Source organism: Akebia trifoliata, chromosome 3 (assembly GCF_017979445.1).
Source record: "Akebia trifoliata isolate Shusen 1 chromosome 3, ASM1797944v1, whole genome shotgun sequence".
Classification (NCBI taxonomy): Eukaryota; Viridiplantae; Streptophyta; class Magnoliopsida; order Ranunculales; family Lardizabalaceae; genus Akebia; species Akebia trifoliata.
In genome coordinates, this window is record NC_141377.1 from 39149263 (window position 1) to 39156088 (window position 6826).

Sequence of the window (6826 nt, forward strand, 5' to 3'; positions counted from 1 at the left end):
AATGTAGAATTCGTTTTTTTTACTTCTACGATGTATGCAGAGAGAAGGTAAATTAAATACTCCACATTCTCCCTATAGTTTATTTTATCGATTAATTAAATTTATTAGTTGAGTACCATTGGTTACTCAAAGAAGAATCGATTCTTATCGGATCCCTAAAAGATGACTATCTAGAACCGGACCAAAAAATGATCATGTCCATGATAGAGACCAAAATCAAGTAATCGATCTCCCTTAATCAGATATGATACTTTGATTTACAAATGTTAAAAGGTGCACGATTGCATGGAAAACTGATACGATGGATCAAAACCATTTTCTAAATGTGGAATATTTTGTTTGGCTATATGGTATGATCTTCTTGGACACATCACACAACCCTTATTTGTTCTTGAGTCAGATCGTCCCATCCAACTCGGAACAGTAGCTGAGTTAACAAACCAAGTGATTCAGGATCCACAAGTGATGGTCAAATTTAAGTGAATGGTTCGGACCGGAGCGTTAAGTCACGTTAGAGAGATTGCTTTGCTGAATTTGATTGTTGGACTGATTCTTTTCTTTTTTTTTTAAAGCTTATTTGATGGTGGGTTTCTAGAAGCATATAGAGAAAGAAACCCAAACGTTTTAAACAAATCCTTATTTTTCAACCTAAAAGGGTCTCTCTCTCTCTCTTTATTATAGTGTTTTAGTCGACAATTTTGGGATGAATTGCCCTGTTGTTTCCTGGTCGTAATTTTATTTTATTTTACTTTTTTATTTTTATAGAAAAATGATAATTTATTAAGAAAAAAAAAGGGTTAATTTCATGAGGAAATGGTTGAATTCTTTTTATAAATATTTGACTTTTTTAATCACCTACCTAGGGTATGTTCGATTGCATGGAAAGTTATTTTCCATGGATTTTGAAATCCATGGAAAATTAGTTGTGAAAAATAGGTAGGGTTGAAAAATCAAATTCCATTGTTTGATTTCACTTGGATAAAATCATGGAAAAAACATGAGAAAAAAGAAGAAGAGGAGAAGGAGGAAGAAGATGAGAAGAGATGGAGAGGAAGAAGAAGAAGACGAATAAGAGGGAGGGGGGAGGATGCGACGACGACGACGATGACAACGACGGCGATGTTAGTGTAAAGGTGGTAGTGGTGGTGGTAGGGTAGAATTGATGATGGAAAATATGGGTGATTTCATTTTCCCATCCATATGGGTGGGAAAGTGAAATCCATGATTTAGTGGACTTTTTGAATGGGGTGGAAAATGAATTTTCATTTCCATGTGCAATCAAACACTTGAAAAATGTTATTTTCCATGGAAATTGATTTTTCACCCTATTTTTCATGTGCAATCAAACATACCCTTAGTGATTTCATACTTGATGTGTATAAAGGTTTTGGGAGCAAACTTGATCGAGTTTATATGAGATCACATAATTTCCCTTTTTTTTCTTTATAAAAGTGCCCATATGAATTGCAATGTGTGCTGATTTTTTGTTGAGAATTTTCTTAAAGAATAAATTATTATTTTATTTCTCCTCTCCCCTTATTCTTCTTTTCTCTTGTATCGCATATGATTTGATTTTTCTTTACTTTGTAGTATTGAACTAAGCCATCGGATAATCACGATATTTAACAAACAAGTTGTGGATCTATTGCATAAAGACTTCAACATCAAATTCATAAAATTTCTTAACACCAAAGACACAATTTTTATGTGCATGATTGATAGAGATTGAGCTTTTAAACTCGGATTGAATTCATTAAACAAGTTTTATTTTATTTTATTTTGATTAACAAAAAAATCATTTATATCTTTAAAAAAAAATACAATATCACCAATAAAAATTATTATCGTACAGAAGAATAATAAAAAGAAAAGTAATGTTTAAAAAAAAAATCCTTAAATGTAAATGGTAAAAAAGGAAGAGAAAATAATTTTAAAATATAAATATTTAAAATCAATTCAAAGATTTTTAAAGTGACAATTTCATTTTCAACCTGCGAAATAATTGCTTTGATCTATTTTTTTATTATATAACGAAAACGTGATTGTTTACGTTTTTTGGTAGTTAAAGTTAACAGTGGATTTTAGTGTTTTAGATCTTCAAAATGTGGGCTGAGCCAAATCGCCTGACAAAAAAAGTATTAAGTGACCCATCTTGTGACATAGAGCGTGGTAGCTATCCAAATCGCAGGAGTACATCATCTTTTAAAAAAAAAACTCAGGAGTAAAGCGTGCACGTTGTTCGGCATCGATGATCCCAAATTCCGGTGGTAGAATTTTGACCAAAAAAATTTTCGTGGGCCCAAGACAATTAAAAATCGCACCACGTGTACAGTTGGCATATATTTGACTCAGAACTCAGAAAAGATAAGATGATCAAGAACATATTCTTTTTTGTTCTTCTTAATCACAATAAACCATAAACTAATTATAAATAAATATTTAAAAAACAAAAACAAAAAAATTCAAGACCTCCGTTAAAACAAACGGTTCGTCAGTGTTTCCCTCATCGTTCTCGAGTGGATCAACACCTGCTTTTTCGTCTTATTAGTTGACCGAAGCAATTTTGACCAAAACCCACCTTTCTTCTGTTTTTGATCTGCACCAAGAACCGAGTCTTCGACTCGTCTTTTTGTAACAAACGCCATAGATCGACTTCTCTTAATGAGCCCATCGTTACCGTTAATCATCAAAGAAATCGAACCTTTAATCTCTGAGGCGACTCGGCGATGAGTTGGAAAAGAATTCGTGGAAGATGAAGAGGAAGAAGATGCAGAAGAAGAAGGAGAAGAAGAGCAACATGAGGTTGTATTTTGTGAAGTAAAGATCTGATACTGAAGAAGTCTCTCTCTAAGACAAGCAGAGCATACCCCTGGTGATTGCCTGTGTTTCGGGTGTATCTTGCACCGTACCTCCGATTCAATCCAACCCATTTGATTCTTTGATGTTTGATCCTTGCCTGCTCTCCTTCTCTATGTCGTATTTATAGATAGAAGATGGGATCTGTGCTTTCCTATGATACTTCCTTCGTAAACTTGGACTTTTCTTTACGGAAATTCTTCCCCTCCAACGTCGTTTAAGGAGCGAATGGGATAGTGACACCTGTTAATAGATACAAATGCAATCACCGCCCCTTTCATCTTTCCAGTTTGCACGTGTTACTATTTTATTAGATCATCGGAGGCTTAAAAATTCAAAGATAGGATAATGGCTTTACAACTCGTTAGGTTGACTCAAAAGTCATGTGAGTCGACTTACTTTTAGATTTTGAGATGACTCGGTACAAATTCATTTTAACCAACCATCTGAGTCAATTCAAGAACACGGTCACTCCATCTAAAAATTTCACCAAGTCGGATTTGTAAGCTTATCAAACAAAAGATAAATACCGTGCTCGACTCTTGAAAATATGTAGATTGACTAATTGGTTCACAATCAAAACACTTTCTATTAGAGTAAAATATTAATTGATCAATTGATTTATAGTCATAGATCGACTCCCGATGACATCAATTTTTATTGAGACCATCGAAATAAATGGGATTCTGAAATGTTAATTGGCAATGGATACACACCTTCTGTTAATAATCATTTACCCCAAAAAATTGATTTGTTCGGGAACACACAAATATAAATATAAGAAGATCAAAGATCAAATTGAAGAGCAAGACGTGAACCCGTGATACTCGAGAGTGGAAGTGAATACCACAACACTCAACACTTTGTACTAAATAAAATTTTACTTATCAAATGATTACAAATACATCCCCTAAATAAATACATAACCTCATACTAAACATATTCAATATTTTGTATTTATTTGTTTGACTCACCCGATCCGACTCAAGCATTAAAACTATAGTAACTCAAGACGGCGCGGCTGCCTGGGAAAACGCCGTGTGTCCACTCATTTTGTCTATACGTGTTGTGTACGTGTGAAATTGGGAAAATAAAGAGATGGACTTTCTATTATTAGGTGGTTTTGACATACCCCCTACCTTTTGATGAATATTAGGGATATCCCCCCACATTTTTAAATTGATGACTTAGATCCCTTGACTATTGTCTTTAATGAAAGACCAACAACAAATCACGATTTGAGAGAATAACTACTTGTCAAAAGGCTGAAATACCCTTCTAGTTAAGTCATGCCCACGTTTTGGGAGGATAAAGAATTGCCAAAAGACTAAAATACCCTCATAATTAAAATCTGGTAAAACAATTAAAACCTCTAATATCAAAATTAATATAGGACGTTAGATTTAGGGTGTAAGATTTAAAGTCTTGAATTTTCTATTTTAGAAATCATGTTATCATCTCAACTTCTCATTTTGATATATATAAATTTTTTTCACCATAAATTTTAATTTTAAATTTAGAAAGTCGATAGCAATTTATTTTCAACACTATAAATTTTTTCAAAAAGATCAAATTTTTAGTTAGATTTTTTTTAAATCAAAAATTTTCCATGAAATCTAGAGTGTTGTGGTGTTGGAATGTCAATATGGTGATTCACGTGGACCCAACAACCTTTGGTAAGATTTGAAATCTTACTAGGTAGTCACATTAGCCTACACTACCATATTTGTGTTTTAATTGTATTTCAAACAGAAGCTTGGTTTATATTTTTTAAAAATGTTACTGTGGTTGCCTGGCATAGGAGGGTTGTATGTCAACTAGCTTAGTTGAAAGGACAATTATAAAAACACCTTACAAATTAATAAGGGTAACTCATATCATAGTCGATATTTTTTTTTTTTTGTCTTATATGAGTTAAAAGTATTGAAATAAGCTGATTTTTGGTGATGATGATCTCTAGACCATAGAGATCATTATCACAAAAAATCAGTTCATTCATAAACTTTTAACCCATATAAGACATAAACAAATTGGTTATGTGTGGATTGCCCTTATTAATTCATGGGGTGCTTTTATAATTATCTTAGATGAAAAGAATCATTATTTTATTTTATATTTCAAATTCTTTTAGATGCACTACGTGATGTTTCAATTATTCAATTTCTTTTAAATGTTCTTATTTACTATAATTGACATTTTTTCAACGAGGGTATTTCAATAAATTTAAAAAGATATTGATTTACTAATGAATTTAATATGAGGTATTTCAAAATGTGAGGGTATCTAAGTCTTTTAACAAGTACTTATTCACCTAACATCATCTTTTGTTGGTCCCTCGATCATATGTCATCAATTTAAAAATATGGGAGATATCTTTAATATTCATCAAAATGTAGGGGGTATATTATTTATTTATTGTTGGGAGGCGGAAGTGCAAGTGCACGTGGAAAGAATTTGTCTAGAGCCACACAGGAAAAAGTCCAAACGCACGAGAGTTCGTGGAAGTCCGCGCTCACGTGATTGGGATGGGTTACGCGTGGATAGAAACACTATCCTACATCCTCTACTCACCTAAATTATAAATATTATCGCATGTGATGATGTATCCGAAACAGCAGACCAAAGTCAATGGGGCTGATGATGTGGGCCCATTGGCACTGTTTTTCTCGAAAATTAAATGGTTTACTAGATCTTCTGATTTAGCCGAATGTACGTATATTTGTCCAGATGTCGGTGTCCATACGTTGAAATTGGAGTAAATCCACTGTCGACCGTTATAAAAAAAAAATGGATTTAGGATCACAGTTCTATGATTTGTCCATAATGATCTCCACCATTTACTAGGCTGCACGTTATGTGAGTCCCACCTTTTAATATGTGCCACATGTCACGATGATAGTAAATGCGATATGACCGTAACATTTGGGATGTTAGTTACTAAGAAGAGTCGCGTTAGGGTGACACAGGATTCACTGTGATTCTCATAATTCTAATGTGATCGTGCATACATTATCGTAGATGATTTTTACTTGTATCACGAGAAAATACACTTATGATTATATGCACATCCCATGTTAGACTTGTGAGAATTGCCGTAAATACTTTTTGTCATTTCAATATTTTTCTACTTAGGTGTTGTTTGTTAAACTGAAAAAATAAGTGTTGAATAGCATTAAGCGTTGAAATTTATAAGCGTTAAATTTAAGTGCTAAAAAAGTTGTTTGTTTATATACTGAATCATGTTTGTTACACATTACTGAAATTGATAAATTGTCTTTGTTACCCTTACAATCATATTATACATTGTTTGCATATTTTAAATGTTTATTTATTATCAAATACAATAAAATATATTATTTATTATAAAATTAAAATATAATTTATTTTTAAATAATAAATAATACTCAAATCTTCAATTTATAAATAATAATTTATATTTATAAAAATTCACAAATTTCAAATTAAAAATAATAATATCATACAAGTCACTAAAATTTGAAATCAACTTTAAAAGAACTTAATTTTGGATGAATAATTTTCGATGGAAATGAAGGATGTGTAATTATAAAGGCACCTTATGAATTAATAAAGACAACCCACACTATAGCCCTTCTTTGTTTTGTTTTATATAGGTCAAAGTTTTTGGAATGAGCAAATTTTTAGTGAGGATGGTCTATATGGTCTAGATATCATCCTCACCAAAAATCAATCTATTTTGAAAATTTTAACTTATAAAAAATAATTTAAAAAAAGGACAATTTACGGTTCTTAAACTTGTTTTGATAGGGTTAGAAGTTTCAAGATGTGCTGATTTTTTGTGAGGATGATCTCCTCATTGTAGAGATCATCCTCACAAAAAATCAACTAATTCCAAAACTTTTAACCCATATAAGACAAAATAATTTAACTATGGTGTGAATTTATTAATTTGTGGGGTGTTTATATACTTATCAATGGGATATAAGAGGTA